The sequence below is a fragment of the Grammomys surdaster genome, unplaced genomic scaffold, assembly GCF_004785775.1.
Source record: "Grammomys surdaster isolate TR1022 unplaced genomic scaffold, NIH_TR_1.0 125685, whole genome shotgun sequence".
NCBI lineage: Eukaryota > Metazoa > Chordata > Mammalia > Rodentia > Muridae > Grammomys > Grammomys surdaster.
Genome location: NW_021620521.1, coordinates 662,528 through 686,696, shown reverse-complemented (window position 1 = coordinate 686,696; position 24,169 = coordinate 662,528).

Below are 24,169 nucleotides of genomic sequence, written 5' to 3'. Positions count from 1 at the left end.
GATAGTTGATAGGTGAGCTTAAATTAAAGTTAAAGACAGGACATTTTAAACCATCATCCTCAACAAAGCTAGTCATATCAGAGAATATATTTATAACACATTTAAAGAAGTTGGGATCAGTATTTCAAATTTATAAAGAAGTTTTACAACACAACACAATAACAGAGGGACTCGGGCAGGATATTTCTAGACAACAATGAGCTGGGTGAGCCAATAAATACACTTCTAAGATTCTCAGTTTTCCTAGAAGTCATTGGACCAGTGAAATATATGGGAAACTATCAAGAAGATCAGTTCCCCACCAATCAGAATGGCTAAATATTTTAAATTCTTTAAATAACAAGTGTTACCAAAGATAGCTGGCATGCTGCTAATACCAATTTTCAGAGCATTTCTCTGAATTGCAGTTCATAAAATTCTGAATATTTGCAACCCAGTTTTCTTCATGAGCTACAACACATGAATCATTGTAGTATGTGCATCAGGAAACAAATTCAGTAATGAAGTTCTTTGTATTTTGAAACATAGAGCTTAGCGTGGGTGCTTATGAAAAGGACTTCTTGTTTATGTTCATTTGCTTCTATTTCATTTATGTGGCCTGAACCTTTACTCATATCCACAGGTTTTACCCTATTCCATGTCTATGAAATATGAGCAAGACTACTATGACATTTTAAAGAAAGAAATATCAATCGGTGTCAAAACAATATCTTAAAACAAAAACCAGTAGGCAGGATAAAGGCAGAGGATATGGGGTGATTCTACCCTCTGAGATATGTACGTAACTGGACAAAATGAAAGGAAGGAAAATAAGAGGCCTTTTGGAGGGGAGCCCTTCCCTAGATTAGTGGCGTTATCAGCTAATGGGACCACATAATATAACCAGAGCGAATTTGTGAAAATTCAGCTCATCTAAAATTCAATGCTAAGAAAATAGAAAGCAAGTGTTACAGCATAAGAAATTACAGCTTTCGTTAGACGTTTATTCTGATGGGAAAATTGAAAATGCTACATGTACATAGTATAAAGAATTAGGAGAATGATGCTGTGAGCATTTAGAGAAAAATGCTGTGTTGAAGTATGAAAATATACATTAGAGGGGCTACACAGATAGCTCAGTGTTTGAGAATGTTTGATGCTCTTCTAGAGGACCTGGGTTTGGTTCCTAGCACCTACATAGGGTAGGCTAAAAATCTTTGTAACTCTCTCTACAGCAAATTTAATATTTTCTTTTGGTCTCCAGAGATATCTGCACATTCATACACAGATACACACACACACGCACACACACACACACACACACACACACACACACACACACATCTATCTATCTATCTATCTATCTATCTATCTATCTATCTATTAGAAAAAGTCCAAAATTAATACACATAAATTTATGAATGTAGACTCCAAGAGATACATAGTATAAGTGGTAGGAAAATAAGATTTAAAATGTGGTCAAACCAAGCTTTGGCTCATATGCTTCTTAAAAAATACAATAGTCCAAATACAGCCAAGCTGAATTATATATTAGATACCTGAATGCAGATTCTTTTCTCCTTATATAACTTTGGGATATTGGGAATGTTCTCAGTACTTAGAACTTTTTGTATTGGGCTGGACTGATGACTTAACAGTTTAGAGTATTTGTTGTGTGTCTTTCCAAATGACCGAAGATCAATTCCCATTACTCATATCCAGCAGCTCACAGTCTCATGTGAGTTTATCTCCAGGGGATGTTCTTAGGCACCTGTACTCACCTGAGTATATTCACCTGAATGCATGAGCACACATACAGAGACACACATGAACACACACACACACACACACACACAAATATTAAACTTACAAATATTTTAAAAATGTAGCTAGAAAGAAAAATAAACTTTAAGACATGAAGAAAACTGAATGAACTTAGGATGTATAATAAAAAGTGATGTCATACAATCTAAGACAGAAAAAATACATATTTTACCTCATATGTACCGTGTGTGTGTGTGTGTGTGTGTGTATAAGTGTACACATGGGTACAGTATAATATAAAAGTGAGAACAAGGAAGTGTTACTGTTGTGTGAGAAGGAATGGATGAGTGTAAAGATAGTGGTTACTTGAGTCCTAAAAGAGGTATTATGCAAATTGTTTTTCTTTTATTTCTTTTGACTCTGATGTTTTATATTTGGGTGGATAAGTGCATAAAATATATATTTAACAGTGACAGTGCAAATTCAATGTGAATCTCTGCATTATTAGAATGGGTACTCTAACTGTAAGGAAGTTCACTGAGATGTACAGCCTTTGGGTCTAGTCAGTTTCAGTGGATGGTGCATTTCATTGCAAATAAAATTTATATTTCAAAATTAAATAGAATAAATTCTATAATGATTTACATTATAGAATTGGGGACATGGCTCTGTGTATAGCACTTGGTGACATGCATATTGCTCCACATTTCAATACTAGCAACAAAGACAATATATAAATGAATAAATAAGGCATCGAGACATGGATTCATGGTTAAAAGAACTAGCTATTTTTCAACGTGATCTGGGTGCCATTTTCAGCATACACATAGAAGCTCAAAATGGTATATAGGTTTATCTGATGCACTCTTCTGACCTTAATGGACACTACATAAGGTGGTACACATATATTCATATGCACATACAGGTAAAACACTCGTACACATAAAGTAAAACTTTAAAATTGTTTTTAAAAGGAAATGAATAAATAATGGCAGTATTTTGCCATTGTCATATTTCTACATTAAAGTAGCAGCTCACAGGATAACAGTGAGATAAATGACCTTGTCCTTTACAGTTCTAGTTATAATAATGGGTCCTTCAAAATGTGTCATCTGGAATTCATATCAGTACATAGTTAAGTGTATTGTATTGAACAGCCCTGCATTGCATATAAGCAGAAGATTAACTAAAGAGACTGACATTGTCTCCAAAAAATCCCATGTCAGCTTAGGGAACACTGTTCATTTATGAATTCATTGCATAGTTAGTGTTTTAGTGTTTACTTCAAAAGAAAAGCCTTAAAATAGAAGCATTAATATACTTGGAGCTGTCTATTGAACAAAACCTGCTTTATACAAACTTTATCAAGCTAAGTATTGATTTAAAAATAAGTCAACTATGCTGAGGGGATTCTAATTTTCTTAGGTTTGTAAGGGCAATAAAAGTTGTTGTTATGAATTTTCTAATCACACACAAATAAAAGAAATATGTACCCATAACATAATGGGTAATGCATTTTTTGTCACTTCATTTTTTTTTGTCATTAGATGTATGTAGGTCCTATAGTACTGACACCTTTTTTTAACAAGTAGTCTGTGATTCAAGCAACAGTCTTTTTAGTGTCTGTGCTATATCAAGTATAGCACAGTGATGAAGAACAGGAGACAAAACAAACTTGTTTATGTAGAATGCATATTTTGTAGAACACTTATTTTCTAAGAAAGGGGTGCTTCCTTTCAGACAGTATAATAATCTGTGTATAAAAACAACCAATCAGGATATAGTTGGAACTCTATGTGGCTTTGGATATAAAGAGGAATCCATAGAATGTGTTTATTTTGGTAACATCATTGTGTTAAGAATTAGAGACATAATAAAGAGAGAGAGAGACCTTAAGTCCAATCATACAGCTGTTAATTATACCCAAAATAACAATGATCAATAGTAAGGAATTAATACCCAAGTCTGTAATCCTTGCCAACTACCCATGGCTGAAGAGGCCATGGACCATAGAGAAGAATGTACATGTATCATTTTCCTAAATCAATACAAATACTGATTGTATTCAATCTACTTAAATCCTTATGTCAAAAAATAAGCATTGCTCTCACCATCAAAAGAACTCTTTGTGATTTCAGTCCTTTCTGATTTACAACTGTTCAAATGGAGAAAATAAGTAACTGGGATACACAGTCTGAGTTAGTACATCTACAATAAACCCCTACACCTAAGGTTCAGAGAACATCAAAAAAGAGGTACCTGGAAGATTGTATAAGTTGATGGACCAGGATGACTGGTGATAGATCATGTCTTTTAGACATGAAAGGGAAGTTGTACCCATGAAGTTTTAACACATCATCTCCTAACAAGACCTGCATGGTGACATCTCCTGTAGATGGGGAAAAATTATCAAAGTCCCATTCCTATATGAAGACCTACTTAGAGTAAGTAGATGTTGAGAGTGCTTGGAGAGCCAGTTTTCTCTAGTGAAGAACCCTCTGATTAGTTATCTTATCCTAAGTGGTCAGCCATAAACACATATTTGTAAAAGGAACATTAAATGGGTTTGGTAGCTATACATGTGTGTTTATATAAATCCCTAATAATTAGAAAAGGAAAGGTCATGACCTTGACAGGAAGAAGGATTCCATTGGAAGAGATAAAGAGGAAAGTTGGACTTGAAAAGGATCCAAGTTCAATTCTTAGTTCCCATCTGCCTACAACTGTAGTTCTAGGGAACCCTTCTGACCTCTACAAATGCCTGTTCACATATAAACTTTATGCACACATACACACATAAATAAAAGTAGAAATAAGCCAGGTAGTGGTGACACACGCCTTTAATCCCAACACTTGGGAGGCAGAGGCAGACAGATTTCTGAGTTTGAGGCCAGCCTGGTCTACAGAGTGAGTTTCAGGACAGCCAGGGCTACATAGGGAAACCCTGTCTCAATACAACAACAACAACAACAACAACAACAAAACAACAACAAAAAAGTATAAATACATTGTATTAAAGAAAATTACAGAGAGAAAATATAAATAGGCATTTCATAGCATGTGAAGCCAAAGATTTTAGGGATAGTTATGGAAATAATGTTCCTAAACATTTTAAATGTAGAATGTAAAATAAAATTTAATTGCCCCATTTTCAGATATACTAATATTACCTTGTCAGTTATCTCCTCTCCCCGTATCTTCTGAGTTAACTATTGTCTTTTATTATTTTTTAATTTACTCCAAAGAGTCAATATCTTTCTTCATAAAAACTCCTGAATAAAGTTTAAAGCATGTTTTAAAAGTTCTTTTCTCTTTTCTTGAGATAGACTCTATGGTCAAATGGGTGCTAGTCATTTGACATATCCTTAAGTGGACTCTCATTTTCTATTATTATCTTAAGTCTCTCAAACATAGGTGCAGGATCTGTCTGTCTGTTTTCAAAAGTACAGCTTCTGTTCCAGGAGCTAATTTTATGTTGGGCCTTCAAACACAAGTGGGAGTTTGCCAGATAATGAAGTGTGAGCTACATAATTCAAGGAGCTATTAGCAAACTAATGATTCATATTAATCACTCAGTGCCTTCCATGACTCCATGTGCTATAACTGATGTATGCATTTCATTCAGCTATCCATTAATTTGTCCATTAATTTACACCATCAGGCTTCAAATATTTATAATTCTCTCTGCATGGGCCCTGCACTTACAATAAGAAGAATGAGCAAGGCAGGTATTGTGTTTACTTTTGTTTTAGATGCCAGCACCAACGGGCAGAATTATATTCTTCATAGGTATTACAATCCAAGGAATTAAAACTGTTATACCGTTATACCCAAAACAGTTAAATGTGGGCAGAAATATGTCCATGTGTCCCTCAGAGAACCCTCCTCTTTAGCTAACCTCTCTGGGTCTACAGATTGTACCTCGATTATCATTTATTTAATGGCTATTATCCACTTACAAGTAAATGAATGCAAGATTTGTCTTTCTCTCTTGGAGTTGTCACACTTATGATGATTTTTTTCTATAACGTTTCATCCATTTGCCTGTGTGGTTTATGATGGTTGATTGGTCTATTTGTTTTTGAAAACTGAGTAAATTACAATTTTGAGGTTGTACAGCAGAATTATTTTGTTTGTTGCCATTGTTCCTTCTCCTGCTCCCTTTTACTCTCACTCCTCCCACTCTGCTCTGTGTGTGTGTGTGTGTGTGTGTGTATGTGTGTGTGTGTTGTGGATTTTGTCTAATGTTTGTATTAACTTAATTGGGTCCATAAAATTCCGTGTAAGACACTGAGCATCTCTACCCCTAGTTGGTTTTGATTGGTAAATAAAGTTGCCTGAGCCCAATGGCTGGACAGTGAGACAGAGGTGGGACTTTAGGATTCCCTGACAAAGGATCAACACCGGAGCAGGGAGAGATAGCAGCTATGCCAGGAAAAGGGTAAAGACCAGGCCTGAGAGGTGCAGAAGAAATAGCATAATAACCACTTAAGAGCCAGGGAAGAGGGGCCCTAGCCTCACCCCTAGACCCCCCATTGGGTCTAGGGCAGCAAAGATGGAATATAGATTTTAGTAAGTAATAACTCAGGAATATCAGAAGGGAGGTGTTAGCTACATGGAGGTTTGAAAGTGGCCTAATCATTGAGCTGTTTAAGACATATTAAAATATAAGATTGTGTCTGTGTCTTTCATTCAGGGACTCAGAACATTGGGGTGGCTAGTGAGGAATGTGCAGCGCCCAGGATAATTTAAGTAGCATTAATTGACAATTACAATGTGTGCGTGTGCATGTGTGTGTTGAAAATATCTAGGAAATACAAGAGGTAAAGAAATTGGTGCTGAAGGCATGTTTTGTGCACCTGTATTAAAGATATCCTTGTATTACTCAAATACAGAATTTTCTGCCGTTACATTTGTTTCATACCTTGTTTTTAAATCTTAAAATCTACATCTTTTAGTTTCTTGAAGTGACATCAGCTACTCTCTCCCTCAGAGGGTAGTCTATTTTGCCTTTCATGTATATAAATTCTGCTTTTCAGTCCCAAATTTCCTTTGTGCCAGACCCCTTACTTCAGGTATTGTTCCTTGTTCCCTTTCACAGACTAAGGTAGTTTTTACTTCCATAAATATTCCAAGTGTTGAAATCCAACTTTGACTATAATTCTAATAAAATTTCTCCCTAAGTTATTTTTCCCAGGTCAAAGGTCATTTTCATATGTTGTTTTTAACCTCTCAAAAGCCTTTGATAAGTCTGATAATTCCCTTCTTTATGAATCCAAAAAAAAAATGTGTAAATACACCTTACTATAATTGTTTATCTTTAATATTATTAGTTTATCGAATGCCATTAAACTTTTAAAATATAATAGCTTGATAAATTTTTTGAACACAATACATGCATAAAATGTATTTTGATTATATTCATCTAACTCTTCCTCTCTCTCTTGTTCCCCTGTACCATCTCAAATTCACAATTTTATTTGTTGCTGTTGTTGTTAGATAAATAAGTCCAATTTGTACTGTTCATGAACCCCTCAAAGTGGAGCTGACCTCTGGTACATGGTTCAACTATCAGGGGTCATACCTTTTAAGGATTTTTACCTTAAAGAAAATTGACTTTCCGAAGACCAAAATCCATCAACTGTTCCTCTGCTAGGTGATCCATCCCCCATCCATGTTAGATTATAGAACTGCTTGATCTTGTGCAGTTTTTTGCATGTGAACTCATGTGCTATTGAGTTCCTGACCATAACCATCCTCTAATGTACAGATGCTACTCTTTTGCTCATGTCAGATTCTCATGTCATGTGTCCAGTACGTTTTGGATTTTCAGGTTATGTGTACTATTGTCCATGTTTGATGGTCCATGTCTATACTTATTATTACTACTTGATATTTAGGCAGCATTTTTCTCTACCACATACTTACATTTTTAATATTTAATATTTAGTATATATATATATATATATATATATATATATATATATATTCCCATTGTGATGCCATTACCACCACACACATATACATACCAAATTCTACTAGTTCTCACCACCACTATGCTTTTAAGGATGTAACTCACACTGTTGAAAATTAAATAAACTCAGTAATTTTATGGGCAGAGAATGTGTTAACAATATAGATGAAGGGACTACATTTGGGGGAAAACAATGCATTTACCTTTATTTTTCTCTTGCACTCTCTCAAGTCCCCATGTATTTATTCATATTACCCAATATTCATGTGATCTGGATTTTCTGCCATAGCCTCTCAGTTATGTCCCCTTTGTCATTATCTTTGTCACACTTCTTATTTTTCTTTCCACAATGATTTAAAAAAGTAGCACTATCACAGATCAGACTTCTGAGCACACAAACAAGGGAGAAGAGAATTTTGATTGGCTGACTGCATTATGAATTCCTATTAAATATAAAGTAAATGTAGGAAATATTGAATCATTAAGAAATGAGGAATATATAATTTATGATTGGAGACTCTTCCAAATAAAACCTAGTTAATCCATATTTTTTACCTTTATAAAGTTAATGCCGAGTTTATCTTCAAAGGCGAGTATCATTTGCATAGTACTTGAATGCCATCTTAGACTTTTCATCTCCTGAAACTTATTTCTATGGATTCAGGTTTTTCTTGAATAAACATTTTTTAGACCATATTTTCCTGCTTATGTAGCATTATTTCTTTCTCTTAAAGGTCCCAAATTCTGCATTTGAAAATCTGTACATTCTATTGAGTTTAAATTAAGATGACTGCTTCTCTTAGCTTTTTCAGCCTACTTTATCATTACATCCATTTCTCATTTCCTGGTTACAGAAGAAACAAAATAGCCTAGGAGCTTTAGACCTGCACTTGTACAAAGAAATCCTATCAAGTTCTCACTAGGATGCTAAAGTGCATTCCTAAATCCAGTTCCTTAAGTAAAATGAATTCTTACTTTGTCAGTAGAATATTCTCCATACAATTTTTGCATGTTCAATTATGTCATTTGTAGATTCATCTCTGTTTTTAATTCAGAGAGCAAACTGAATTTCACCTATTATTTCCATGTGTCTGGTATGTCACTCTGTACAACTCTACATGAGTATGCACAAGCACATACAGGCTAGAGGACAATCTCAGTTATCCATGGTAACGAATATCATTTACTTCCTTTTAGACAGGGAATTTCATTGTTCCCCCAAGCTCATTGGTTAGTTTAGATACAAACCACATGACCTCCAGGGATTCTCCTGTCTCAGCCTCCTGGTGAGTGCTGGGAACGTATGCTACCATGACCTGCATTTTATGTAAATACTGGAGTTGGAGTCCATGCCCTCATGATTGCAAAAATATCACATTAACAACTAAGCTATATCTCCACCTCATATAGCTAATATTTTTACCCTTTAGATTCTGAGAAGATTGTGTCTGTGGGAAATACGCAATAGTGCTAGAGTCAGGATTGAAGAAGTGAAAAACAGACTAGGAGTCCAATCTTTTCAAAAAAGCTTTTTAACTTACTACTAGATAGGACATAAGTGTGCTCCAATCCCAGCAGTTTGTATTAATTTAGCATGTGTAAGATAACATTCCCTAAAAGGAAATGCTATAAATGTGGTTTCTGAGATGAAGAAAATCTATGTCCCTTGACTCATGGATTTGAAAAGTCAGTTGTGTTGGGTGGTATTTTGCTGGGGCAAACATATGACAGAGTATTTTTTTGAAGCTGACACATGTGAAAGGATGTTTTGCTGAGGCAGACTCATGAAGGAACATGTCACTGAAGAAGACATAGTTGAAAGGATGTTTTGCTAAAGCAAGCACATGAAAAGATGCATGATGGATTCTTCCTTAATGACATGTATGTATTTGTTTTGCCTTACATGTGTTGTTGAGTTCCATTTGTCATGACTCTGTAGAAAGAATGCTGTTGAGGTCCATTTGTCATGACTCTGTAGAAAGAAATGCACTAAGTCTTCTGAAAGTGTTCTGGGGGCTTTTTGCATCTTCCCTGGACTCAGGCCAATTGACAGAATGATACAGATTCATATGGAGTTTTGTTAAGTCAGACTCACGTATTGAGGCAATATCCTTTCAGGATACATATTTGGAGGGAATACAAATAGTACTCAGCCAACAGTGAGGAGGGCTTGCCTTGCTTGCTTGTAGAGCTGGATCCTGCAATGCTTCTTCATCTCAAGTCTTTGCTTAGCTCTGCTTCATTGAAAGAGGCATGACAGTGAACTTCTGGAATCCCTGCTGGTCCTGGTCCCTCCTGCTGACTCCTGCCAATTCAACTGAGGCCTGGCTATTCCTGGAAGGTCATACCACCACTGCTAGCCTGATACAACTGAACTGGATTGCTGGTATATCTGAGAAGTTTTCAAATGGATTGAGCTGCCGCTACTGACCTGTGAACTGAACTGCTGACTTCCTGAGAACACAGAAGGGATTTGCTCCAAAAAACAAAACAAAACAAAACAAAACAAAACAAAACAAAACAAACCCAACCATTTCTAAATAGGTTCACGTGCTCTGTATCTTAATAATCTTTATTTTCCACTACCTTTGGTGGGTGCTGGGCTAGAAGGGAGGTTCAGCACTTAAGAACACTTATAAAAGTAGGGTTGAGAAAAATTTGAGCCTACAGTTACCAATTCTGGTCATTCACAGAATAAAGTGGCTCTTAAGTCATCTGAAGTGAGAGCTCTGTATTTTTCCAATATATGAATGTTCCTAAACATGTCAAAACAAATGTTTAGGTCAAGCACTAGAAGCACAAGAGCAAACATACAACACCTTTATAGGGCTTAACTTTTTATAAACTAAATGAAGGGCAGAGACAACCTAAAATCGAATTCTGGCTCCATTAACTAATAAATTATGGTAAAAAATACTTTTATAGTTTAAGTCTTTCATTACGCATTGTGAGAGAGTCATGAAAAGATTTGAGAGTCACTTTATACTATCAAGTCTGACACCACAGCTGGAAGAGCTCTTACATTTTGTGTCAATTTTAAATGATTCTGAGTTTTGTAACAGTGTTTTGCCAAACAGCCAAGTGATTATTTTCAATAGAGTATAACAAGTTCATGCTGCATAAATACGTATTTCAGAAACTCACAAACCAATTCTCAATGACTTTGAAATCTTCTGCAAGTTAATGGAATGTACACAATTTTCATTCTGGATCTAAGTAGAACTTGGAGTCAGAAATATTAATGTTAATTCTAGCTCAAGAACTACTTGTCATTTCCATTTGGGAGAGTTTGGCTTTTTCTGCCACTTAAGCTGTCTCCATTTTGGAGACATACAGAACACTTTAATAAAGGTCCTTCAAGATTTTGCAGATAATCTAGTGAGCAAGAGCTCACTCTGGTTATGTTAGGGCACTTCTTACTTTCTTTGTCCCTATACTTAGCCCAGTGTCGTGGTCTTAGCTCTTCTACAAGCACAAAGCCCTGTGAACACCTAGAGAATGGGATAGTGGGTTGAGGAGTAAGATAATGGGAAAACTATCTGAGAACTTTCCTCAAAAGAAAGAAAAATAGCCAGGAAGAATTGAGGTAGGGATTGAGGGACCCAAATAAGGAAGAGGTTCCACAGGAAGACCGAGAGAGTCAAATAACATGGACACTTGGGTGCTTCTAGAAACTGAACCACCAACCAAAGAGCAAATATGGCCGGCACACAAGCCCCCTGCATTTATGGAAAAGATGCAAACTTTGGTCTTCATCCAGATCCCCCAACAACTAGAGTGAGAGCTGTCCTCAAAACTGTTGCCTGCCTGCCTGCATGCCTGCAGATCCTGTTCCCCTAACTGAACCCCGTTTTCTAGCTTCTATGAGAGAGGATTCACCTAGCACTGCAGTGACTTGATGCGATAGGGTGGAGGGTTGTGAGACTGAGGGCCTCGGGGTTTGGGAGCTGAGTGGGTGGAGGTTGGGAGTGTAGTATGAGGGTGAGCACAGAAGAATAGGGGAGGATCTGCATGAAGGGGTTCTGGGAGAAGAGAGGGTCTGATATTGGGATATAAAGTGAATAAGTGAATAAATAAATGAAATCCTCAGTATCAATAAACACCAAGGTCATGAAAATTAAAACTATGATAAAACACCAGGGCACTGAATATTTAAAAGGTTGTGTAAAAATTAATAATGGACTGGGGAGTAGAGAGGAAGAGTTTGATCACCAGAACAAATGGATTTTTGTTTTTGTATTTTTTTTTAAGCCTGGCATTGTTGTATACGCATGCATGCTTGCAATTCCAGTTCTGAGAAGACATACACAAGTGAATCATTGGCACAACAGCCTTCCTGACTTAAATTCTAGGATCACTATAGATCCTGTGTCAAAAATAAAAATGTGATTGATAACTAAAGAAGGGCACTCAAGGGAATCTTGGCCTACATAGTCATTCACATCCATATGGACCTTCACACATGTGCTGGCCCAGACTCAGAAAATACATACACAGATACAGACACACACAGACACACACACACACACATGCACACACACACACACACTTATACAGACACACACTTACACATACACACATACACACACACACACACACACACACACACACACACACACACACACACCACAAAAGAAAGAAAATACCTATGACACGAAGGAAAAACAGCCCTTACTGTTTGTTTAGAAGTGCAAATAAGTAGAGCTTTGACTACTAAACAGCAGCATGCTTCCAAAAAGAGAGAGAGAGAGATAATTACATGCTGATTACTACTAAAACAGTGTTTCCAACTGTTGATGCATGAAACTTTAGCCTAGGTATCTATCAATGCATGACTAAATATAATATGGTATTTCTATGCAAGGGACTACTACTAGGGTTTTGTGTGTATTAGTATGTAGTAGATTGATATGGTCTTGTTGTGTTATATGTGTCCATGTATGTATCACAATAAATTAGACTATAGTGCATAGTTATTTTATATGTAGTAAATAAATAAAATTCAATATCTCCATATGAATTACCAAAAGTAAGAAAATCAAGTGAATCTTGTGGATATAAAAGAAATTTCTGTCATATTTCTTAAATTGGTTTGCCCAATAATGTTTAAATGTCTGTATCATCTCAGATGAGATAAATAAAAGTTTCACCTGGTTGGTTAATGTGCCTTTCAGACAGTATATCACACCTAAAAGCATTATGTCAACTCTTTGAAGCATATGACCTAAAATCATTATGTCAACTCTTTGAAGCATATGGGGAGTCTAATGTCATAACCAACCAGCTTGAAATCCTAACTAAAAGAGTATGTTTCAAACATGCAAACTGTTGACATTTGCCAATATATTTGAAAAATACCAGATAGACTAGAGGGAATTTGTCTATGTGTGTTCTACATAATGTTCAAATAATATCTTTGTATTAAACAACCTCAAGAGAGTTTCTTTCAAGCTTCAGAATTCGAACGTTTTGTCTGATGATTTAAACAAACATTTCTTGATCCCCAATGTAGATAGAGAAATAAATCCATTTTAGGTGGCATTATTAATGGTTCTTACCCAATTTATGATTTAAAATTCATTGAGGACTAAATCCATAATTTAATAGAAAATAAAACATTAAGATAATTTACAGATTAAATAATAAAGATACATGCTTGTGTCAATCACCTCTTGAACTCTTTCAAGTAACAGCTATTAAATGTCTTTATCTTCCAGCCATTATTCTAAAGTCTTTTACATAGTACATTTCTCCATTTATCTTCACTTTGAAGTTGAAAGAATTCTCTCTCATCTTACCCACTGATTTCATAGGATATGGGTCTAACACAGCAGAAAATAATCCCCAGGTTTTGCTGGCAATTGAATCATTCTGGAAAGTACTAAAAACCCAAGTTATCTCCAGATGTCATCTGCATTCCAATGAAATACAATTCAAAGGAACTGTACAGCTTATAATAGTCTCCACCCCTTCACCCACAGTTGCTTGTCCACTGACCCTTTTGAAGCAGTTCCTTCAAGCTCCCCAATATGAGAGGGAGAAAGGCACACATCTGAGACTCAGGAAACTGGTACTGTGATGCTCAGCATCATAATAGCTTCCTATATCAGCTACAACATCCAACACGTGAGTAGCATAACATTAGTTAATGAACATTCTCCCTTCCTGCTGTGCATTTTATTTTCACTAAATGTGAAAGGTTAATTTGAGGTTTATTTCCTACTAAAAGGCATACATATTCAAATTATTTGATCAATTTTATTATTCTCATCTGTTTGAGAATGAATTTACATTGACTCCCAAATCATGGTAGATTAATTGGTGTGTGAGTACTTGTGCTTACGTGTATGTAGATGCTAGCTATCAACCTAGGGTGTTTTTCTCTGTCAATTTCTACTTTCCTTTTTCAGACAGTGTCTCTCGGTGAACCTGTTACTTGATTGCTCACCTATACTAGGTAGTCAGCAGGCATCGGGGCTTCAAATATCTCCATCGGCTCAGGGCTGGCATTATAGACTGTGCATATTAGGTTTTATTCACAATGTCACACAACTTAGAGTCATTGGGAAGAGACTGTTTTGATTGATTGCCACTGTGGGTGCCACCATTCATAATGCGGTGGCTCTGGGGTGTCTAAGAAAGTTAGCTGAAGAATCTGGAAACAACTCCTTAGCAAAATTCCTCCATAGTTTCTGCCTCAGATCCTATTTTGATTTTCCTCAGTGATGGACAGGAATGCAGAAGTTAAAGCCAGATAAACCTTCCCTCCCCTGTGTTGCTTTTGATGATGGTATTTATCACAGTAACACACTAGAACAAAGCATGTTCTTCTGGTGTTCTGGAATATCAAACTCTGTTCTTCAAATCTCCTGTGAAAAACATGTTATGGAAGGAGTAATCCTTCTAGGCTCCACATTTTTTTCTGTTTCACTCCCTTGTCATATTTTTCTTTCTGTTTCTTTATCTGTTTACCCTTCTTTTATCTTTCCATCCATTTACCTGTATATCTAGATATTAAGGCAGTATATATGGAGCCTCAATTATGTATTTACATAAGCTCTGTGATGCATTAAAATATTTAAAAAGTCAAAGATAGGTTTTATTTTGTTATTCTCATTTTTAGTATTTCTAATTATGAAGTAAATATTACCTGATCACAGTTCCCTTGAATTTTAATGTTTTGAAGCTATTATTATAAAAATGTATGGACATGGTTGCAAAAGGACAAGTGAGCCATAGGCAGAGTCACAGTGACCTGTTCCCTGAACCTTCACCCAGCCAATTCCCGGTTCTGAAAGATATTCTCTCTGAACACCCACACTCCAGTGTCATCCCCTTCCCCACATCCTGCCTTTCTGTGTTTATAACCCCTGTGTGAATGAATTACGATTTGAGAAAAAATAAATAAATTATTTTAAAAAAACACATGATCATTAAAAAAATAATTTTGAAATTTGTGAATTAATAAACATATATGATTTAAGATATAATCCAAAAATACTCTTAAAACCCAAATATATCATTAATTGAGTTATAAATTTGTATCATTTATAAAGACTGAAAGCTTAGTACATATGTCATATAGCTTCATTAATACTAAATTTTCAAATTGTTCAGTTTAATCAAGATATTACCCAGTATAATAATCAAATATGCCTTAGGATAGAATAAAATATTATTTTTCTTAATTAAAAATTAGACTAGTATTCTATTAATGCTGGAGAATGTGATTAATGGAACAATTCTCAAAAAATCCCAAGGATGCATTGTTTTAACTATTAACTTATTGTAATAACTCAAGTAAAGCTGATTGCATAGATGTCAACAGGTCTGAGCAAGTGGCAAAGACTTGTTCATAGTCCTATGTGTTCTTAACAATTTCTATTAATTTGGGAAACTATGATTATATATGTATATCTTTTACCTCTTTGACAAGTGCAAGAATTTAATTAAGTAGTCTTGGGCTGGAGAGATGGCTGACCTGTTAAGAACATTGCTGTTCTTTCAAAGAGTTTAAAATGAGTATTTAAAAGAAAACTATTAATCTGGAAGTTCCTCAGAAAATTGGAAAAAGATCTACTTAAAGACCCAGCTATACCACTCTTAAGCATATACCCAAAAGAAGCCCCATCATGCCACAGGGGCATATTTTTGATAGCCAGAAGCTGGAAACAATCTAGATGTCCCACAACAAAAGAGTGGATACAGAAAATGTGGTTCATTTATACAGTGGAATACTACTCAACTGTTAAGAATAAAGACATCATGAGTGTTGCAGGCAAATGAATGGAGCTAAAAATATCATCCCGAGGGAGAGAACTCAGACCTCAAAAGATATGCATGGTGTGTACTCACTAATAATTGCATGTTAGAAAAAACATACAAAATATCCAGGAGAGGGCCCTGGGGAGTGAGTAGTTCTCATGGAGTGTGTGTGCATGAGGACATCCTCTTGGAGATAGGGGGAGAAGGTGTGGGATGTGGAACAGTCTGAGGGTTGACCAGGAGGGGAATAAAGTCTGGACTGTAAAAAATGATTAAAGAAAAACAGTTTTGTAAAAAAGGAAAATTACTAGTCTTGATATGGGAAGAAAACGTATGAACAAAGAAATATAGAGGAAAACAGTAACTTTTGTTGATTGCTGTGATATATATGTGAGTAAGAATGAAAAATACATATCTACAGAACATAATTTTATCATCAGTATTGACTATGAAGTTAACAGAATGAGGTTGTCTACCTTGCAGGTGCTTTCTCATTGGTATCGCAATGAGAAATTTGTTTTGTTTCATTAAATATCCTTAATTAAATACATGTGTTTTTTTAAAGCATGTAATTTCAATTTCAATTTAACTCCTGTTTTGTTTTAACTCTAATATTTTTCTTCAAATGAAACCTTATGCCTATGGATAAAGGAATGCTTCCCGTATTCCATTTTTGAATTGAAGAAATGCAGGGTCTCTGTAACAGTTCTCTGTCCTAAATTGTATATTCCTAGGTTCAGATACTAGTCTTGCTTTGAAGACAATGTCTATCATGAGCAATTTATCTACCATGAGCAATGGGCAGAGGATTCTTCCAGTTAGAGTTTTAATCTGTAATATACTCAGTATTGGGATGCACTACTTTTTTAATCATATCCATGTGCAAAATAATCTTGGCTTAGGAGTGGATCCCAGTGCTTACATTGTTATACCTTTCTTAGTGTTTGCTGATGTGACAGAGACAGATAGAGGAAGTCATTCTCTTACAAATGAGATGAGTTTCTACTGATGATAAAAGTTTTCAAATCTGATCTGTGTCAAGAAATTATTAGAAAGTTTCTGATCCTGAAGGAGTTTGACAGAGCTTTAAAAGGCATGGTCAGCAAAAGAGTAGTGAAGTTTGAAGTCTGGGGAGCTTAAGAAGGTTAACACAGGTTGTGTTATGACTTCCTGTAGAAACATGAAGAAATATTTCTTTCTCCTTAGAGCAGGCATAAAGACAAAAATTTAGAAAATATATAGTACCATTTAATTTTATTGAAACTAGTTTCAAAGTTTCTCAGGTGAGTTGTGATACTGCCCTGCATAATGAGCAAATATAGCCCATGATAAGTGATAAGTTATATGCTACTAAATAACCAGAAAACAATCAAAGTAATGATTTCATCCATGTGTAGCTTGATGAGTTAATTAGGAATGAGGTGCTACGTGCAGGAGTATGACTGACACAGCAGTTACACTACTGAAACCCCACCCCTTGGTGGAGATTTACAAAAGTCACATCCCTATAACTTCTTGCCCAACTTTAAGGGAGCTTCTCCCCAAAAGTCTGTTTCCTCAGCAATTATTTACTGCTCTTATAGGATTAAAGAGAGAACATGTAAAAGACCTGTAAGTTTTGTTAGTTTTCTGAGTCTTAGGGAATGTTTCAGTTGAAAGTTGAAATAACTACACTGGGTTCAAGTTTGGATAGAAACTTGGATTATGTGTTTAGTATCATAGTTTGGAGCTGTAGTCATAGGAAGGTAAGAGCCTTGAAGTGAATCTGACACATGACATCTTTGACCACTTCAACAGTGTAATACGCTAATAAAAAACCTGTTTTGACTGTGTTAGCAAATGGGGTATACTAATCTCCAGGAGCTCACCAATTAAAATTATGCAGAAGTAAACACATGATATCTACTGCTTTGCAGTTTCATCTTTCTGGGAATGACTCTTAAAGTGAATGGTGCAGTTATCTTAACAAAGGCAACTTCAGATTCTCAGTCCTGCTAGGAAAGTCATGTTATTACAGATGACCTCATTTCTCCCATCAGTCACTTCTCTCTAACAGTCCATTCTTCCAGTTGTCCCATCAGTAACTTCTAACAGTCACTTCTCTTCGGCCCTAACAAAATTTATTTCCTGTTGGGAGGTGACTGCTTCCTTCTTCTTTATTGACTATACATACTTAACTTACTCAGCAGTTGTGGCTGAACCAAGATAATGCACTTTTTTCTCCTTTTTGTCTATATCTTGTACATCAAAGCTAAGCTAATATTTAATAGATTTTTAATTTTTTTCTATTATATGTAAACTGATTACTTTGCTTCTCTTGTCTGAGATCATTGTCTTGCCAAATGGGTATCCCTAATCTGGTTATATTTTATACAACAAATAGTTTTTGATACCTCATGACAATTCATTAGGTGAAGTTATATGTTCTCAGATTGGAATTCTGTTTGAAACATCACAAGAGGTTTAGCCTAAAATACTAGAAAAGTCCAAAAGTGCAGACTTTCTGGTCCAGATGATTCAGATCATACCCTGGGATTGGACTTTATCAGTGTTCCTTAGTTATGTTGGTCTTCAGTCAATTTTATGGACATCTAAAGATGAATAAGTCAAGCACAGTTTTGAGAAACGTAATATATAAAAACATCCTTTATGCAAACAGAAGAGTAATTGTTCCAATAAATCATGAAGTATCATAATAGAAAATTTCCAGGTCCTCTGAAAGCTCATACAATTGTTGCCAAATCTTCCCCTTAGAGAAATCAGAAGCAGATTCCCTGGTTAGAAGACATTTGTGGTGAGACAAGAAAGAGGAAAGAAATTAAACAGAAAAATGAGAAAGAAGGATCCACCACAGAGAGTGTCTGGGATTTTAATGAGTCCATTATCAAAAACAAGATAACTGAGGGTTGAGTTGATCACTAAGGAGCTAGTTGCAGTGTAATGACCATTAACTGATAGTCAACTATTATCTCAAGGGCTTTCAGAACAGAATACATTGTCAACTTATCCTAAGGAGAACCATGGAGAGTAGATACCTTCTCCATAAGTAAAGCACTTTGCAAAGTTCCCAGTAGCGATGTTTCACACACACTAATACAATCAATATGGATGTGTGATGATGGAGCAGAAGGCCTTTTCTGTAGCACTGAGCAGAGGCTATTACAGAACAGTCTGGAAATTGTAAGTTTAGGTGGAAACACACATGATGATGGAGAATGATCCAAGTGTTGATATTCTTTAGTGATTAAAAATAGGACATATTATGCCTAGAACATGTGGATATATTGACCACGGCACTCATTGGGCTAATGTTCCCAGTTCTATTATCCCTATAATAATTGCTTTATTCACAAAATCTTGAGACAGTAGTAGTCACACACTTAAAATTTTGACATATTCACAAGAATTTCTTGTCTGCCTTCAATATTCCAGCACCTCAGTTATTAAGTTAGACCAGTGGTCCTCAACCTTCCTAATACTGAAACTCTTCCTTTAATACAATTACTCATGTTGTGGTGACTCTCAACCATAAAGGGTATTTTCATTGCTGCATTTTAACTGCAACTTTGCTAATTTTATGAATTGTATTGTAAATATCCGCTAGGCAGAATATTGGATATACCACCACTGTCAAAGGTTCGTTTCACTTCCAATGAGGTTGTGACCCACAGGTTGATAAAACTCTAAATTATGTGCTCTTGTAAAAGCAAATACTGATTCTTGAGAAATTAGAACTTCTTATTCTAATAAAACCCATAGTTGTTTCAATGATTTCTCAAGTTCTTAAAGTTATCATTTTCCCATATTCAGAGTAGGGCAGACAATATAACTCCTTTAAATTATTTTGTTTATAATTGGCAGATAATAATTTTATAAAGTGGAGTTCTGTTTCCCTACAAATATACATTGTGGAATGAACAAATCTGAGTAATGAACGTATCAGCTTAACCTTGTGGCATTTTCCTGTCATAAGAATGATGGTACATTATAGATAATTCTAATCATTATAGTAGAAAGTGAAAATAAATCTATAAAACTTAAGCCTCATTTCTAACCAATAGCTTTATATTTATTTCCCCTTCTTTTCTCTTTTGCTTTCATCCAAGCCTCTAGAATTAACATCAAGTAAGTGAACTGCCTAGGGGAATTGGCACATGCTGTTTTAAGTTAACAAAGGCCATTTCTTACAAATGAACATTGTGGGTTGAACAATTTTATTACTAAGAAAAAATTATGAGGGGAAGGTTATCTTTCTATTTGCAATAATCACAGATATAGGGCTTATCTCCCCTGCAATATTAAATATATATGAATCTATATAATAATATAGATTCATATTTACTAGAACATACATTGTCAGTAAGCACGGGAAAAAGTTAGACTCATTTTTAACTTGCTTGGAAATCCATCTATACATATTTTAGCATATCAATATTTGTTTGTGTTGCTTTTTTCAAAAGTAGAATTTTTATATTTTTCAGATTCTAGCAGATATGGTGAACGCTAGAGTTGTTAGTTAGTACTGATTGTTTTTACAATATTTTGTTAATTCCTACACATACACTTCATTAGTTTTATTATGGTCTATAATTTCTGAAAACATGTTAGTATGGTCTGTCTTTAAAGTCAAACCCCATTACCATCCAATAATTAACTCCAAATTAACTTTAAATGCAAATGAGAAATATTGGCAAATATTTACCATAATACATTGGTAAATGTTTACAGAATATGAGCTATCAGGAGTGAACTATATGAACTGTGAACTCAGGTTGATAATGGAACATCAATTTAAGTATAGTCAAGGGACAACTCTAGTACATGCATAGATAGTACAGAAGGCTGTATCCACACCAATTTCTACGTGAATTTTGTGCAACTTCTATTCAATTATCCTAAAAATATAAAACTTTTCTAAAAATAAAATCTACAGAGATGCAGATGACAGTAATTTTTAGTGATTCTCAAAAATATTGTTGAGGAAATAGATGTGATAAGTAGAAAGAGCATAGGCTTGTTTCAGTGAAGTGAGAAAGCATAATCTAACCACATATTATCTTTGGATGCTACCTAGTGCTTACATTGCTCCATATCTCTTGATATTATTTTTCAGTTTTCAATAAATTATATTTTGATCCATACACAGATTAAAACATTTATGACGAGTAAGTTTTGAGACAATTTTGAAATCTATAAAGTATGATATACATTTATAATGTCCAATTCATTTATAATTGGTAACTTAGATAAAGTGTTCTATCATCTATCTTATCTCAGTGGGATAAGAGTTTTGTATTTTAATCTTTTTCTATCCTAACTTGAACTATTGTCATAAAAACATCTTTTCTAACCAATACCATCTTTGTAAATGGTAAACAACTTAAGTTTAATTGTGAGACTGTAACTATCTAATCTTCAACTCCATCAGTGACCTAAGCAGTAATAAATATTACTTGAGTATGCTAGAAGCACGAGAACACAACTTCCAAAAATTAAAGAAATGGCAGAGATAGCTGAGTCCCCAGAGATTCCCCAATATTCTCTATAACATTGGAACAGAACATCGATCTTTAGCCTTCTGGCTCAGAACATCTGACAGAATTTAAGGAATGCAGGAATTATGAAGGACTTTCTAACTACGTAGTTTCAGAGCTTCTCAGTCTAAGATCCTGCATCCATTTGTGCTTTTTGAACAGAATTTTGTCTGTAGACGAGGTTAAGGCATTTCTTGTCCAGCAGCTAGCATGCCACAATTGAAGCAGTTCCATACGGAAGTTATTAACACTCATAATTGTATTTGAAGTAGAATTGGGGTACTGTGAGGAGCAAATCTGTCTCATTGTTAAATGAAATAATTTTAAATGCCACATTCTGTGGATCTCTGATGCTTTAAAGACCATCTGTCTGTTCATATCATATTTGAAAAAGCAAATATTGCAAGATGCATATTTTTGTGATAATCCAAACTAATATATAGCATGAATATTAGTTTGAATGGCTGACTATTGATTTGTGTATTCTGGTTTTACTAAAGAATTTGTAATAGCAGCTATTAAGTGTACTTGGAGTAAACATTGTGTTTTTAAATAAGTTGTATAAGCACAATGTCTTTCTCAGAGTTGAAACATACATATACTATATTTTATCAAAATTCATGTTAAATTTTGTATCAATATACAAAGATTTATATCAATGAAAACTATAAACATGTATGAATATATAAAATTCAGTATCAACATGACAACATATAATCTTAGTTCTGTATAAAAACATAAAGATCTCCATCAATGTAAGATTATAGCTATAAAATATTTTTAGTTAAGAGTAGTTTCTCTAATCCATCCCTGTTTGTCTAATTTCTCATAATATTACTATATCCTTCCTCCCTTTACTTTTCAACCCCTTTCCTTTTACCTAAGTGTAAGATAAAAAAGAGGAGAGGAAAGATAAAAATTCCTGAGTCTGAGTTCTCTATTCAGTTTCTTCTCTGTCCATGAGTATAATTATTTGTAAATCCCTTAAAATGAAAACATACCTATACTTTTATAAAATTATCAAAACTATCCACCTAAACTTAATGGGTGAGACAGTGGGCTCCTTATAATTTCTTTCTGCTGACTTGGGGCAAAGAATTCTTGTTTTGGGGTCAAGCTAAATGGGAAAATGTTTAAGTCAAAAGAAAAGTAGCTGGCATTGTTTGTTGTCCAGTCTCTATATGTTGAGAAAGTTCAGGGCTTAAATGAAGTTCTGATTGGACTAGTTTGAAAGGGTGGATGAACCAATGTCTTCTCAGATCAGCAGAAGATTTTATTTTGTTTTTTGTTTTATTGTTGTTGCTGTTTTTACTTGTTTTTTTTTTTTTGAAGTTGTTCAAGAAGCATGTCTCTGAAAACAGCATCAGTTTAAGGCAGGATCAATCAGGAAGCTGGAACAACAATTCTCAGCATCTCAGCATTGAAAGAGCTTATCCTGTCAGGACAGCTCTCTTGGTTGTTTTTATTTTTTTGCAAGCATAAAGCTTTTAGAAGTAATATATCTCTATATTAACAAAATGTATGGAATATATAATGTACATAGAACAATTAAAGATGATTTATTGTTCCTTGTTAGAGCAGGTGAAAGACAACTTTAGGATTTAGTTTGATCATATGACCAAATTGTGATATAAATATTCATTCATGTTATATGTATGGATGACATCATGAATTTTCAGGACTTTATAACCAACAAGATCCACTCTTGGCTAGACATATTTTATGTTTCAGCCAGTTTCAGGGCTCTGTTCTCATGTAGAAGATTAGCAAATCATGTTACCTTATCTGTTTGGTCTTGAACTTTTTTTCTTTCTGTAGCCAAGAAAGGGGTCCAAAGCCATTTTTTTTTCTGTTAACACAGATTCAGTGCCTCTCTCCCAACATAGCATGTTCTTAGGCTGTCTGAAGTCATTAAAAATATAGATAGATACAATTTAGAAGCCTCATTTTTATTCAGTTCTGCTCTATTTTGGCCTCTTTCATAGAAGATTTGCGGTATTATCACAAACATAGATCTTATAATGACCCTCATTTAGATACATTATGATAATAATTATTTATTGAGATGAATTTTTCTGTGTAGCTCAAGCTGACCTGAATTTGTTCTGTAGATTAGGCTGGCCTCAGACTCACAAGGAACCTACCTATCCTTGACTTTTCTCCCAAGTATTGGTATCAAAGGCTTGAATATATTTATTTATTGAAGATATTTACATTAATTCACATTTTCTCCCTTCTTTGGAGATTAGTATCTCTGTTTACATATACTTATGTCTCCTTTCTCTTTAATTTATAATTAAATTAATATCCTTCTATATATTTAACTTTATTCAAATTCTCTTCTATTAATTGTATATGCATATTTCAAAGCCACATCCAATGAGTTTTTATGGCTTGGGTCATGTCCCATTAGTCAGGCCAATCAATCCTCAGTTCTCCTGTGAAAGCCCAAGCATAAAGAGACTGGTAGCTCATATCAGCCTGACACCCATTTTTAAGTTAGCTCTCACAATGTGCCATAGTTCTGTGGGAGCCCCATATTCCAAGGCTGGCTGCTCAGAGTGGCATGAAACTATACCCCGTGTTAAGTCTCATGAGCATTGCTTTCTCTCTCTCTCTCTCTCTCTCTCTCTCTCTCTCTCTCTCTCTCTCT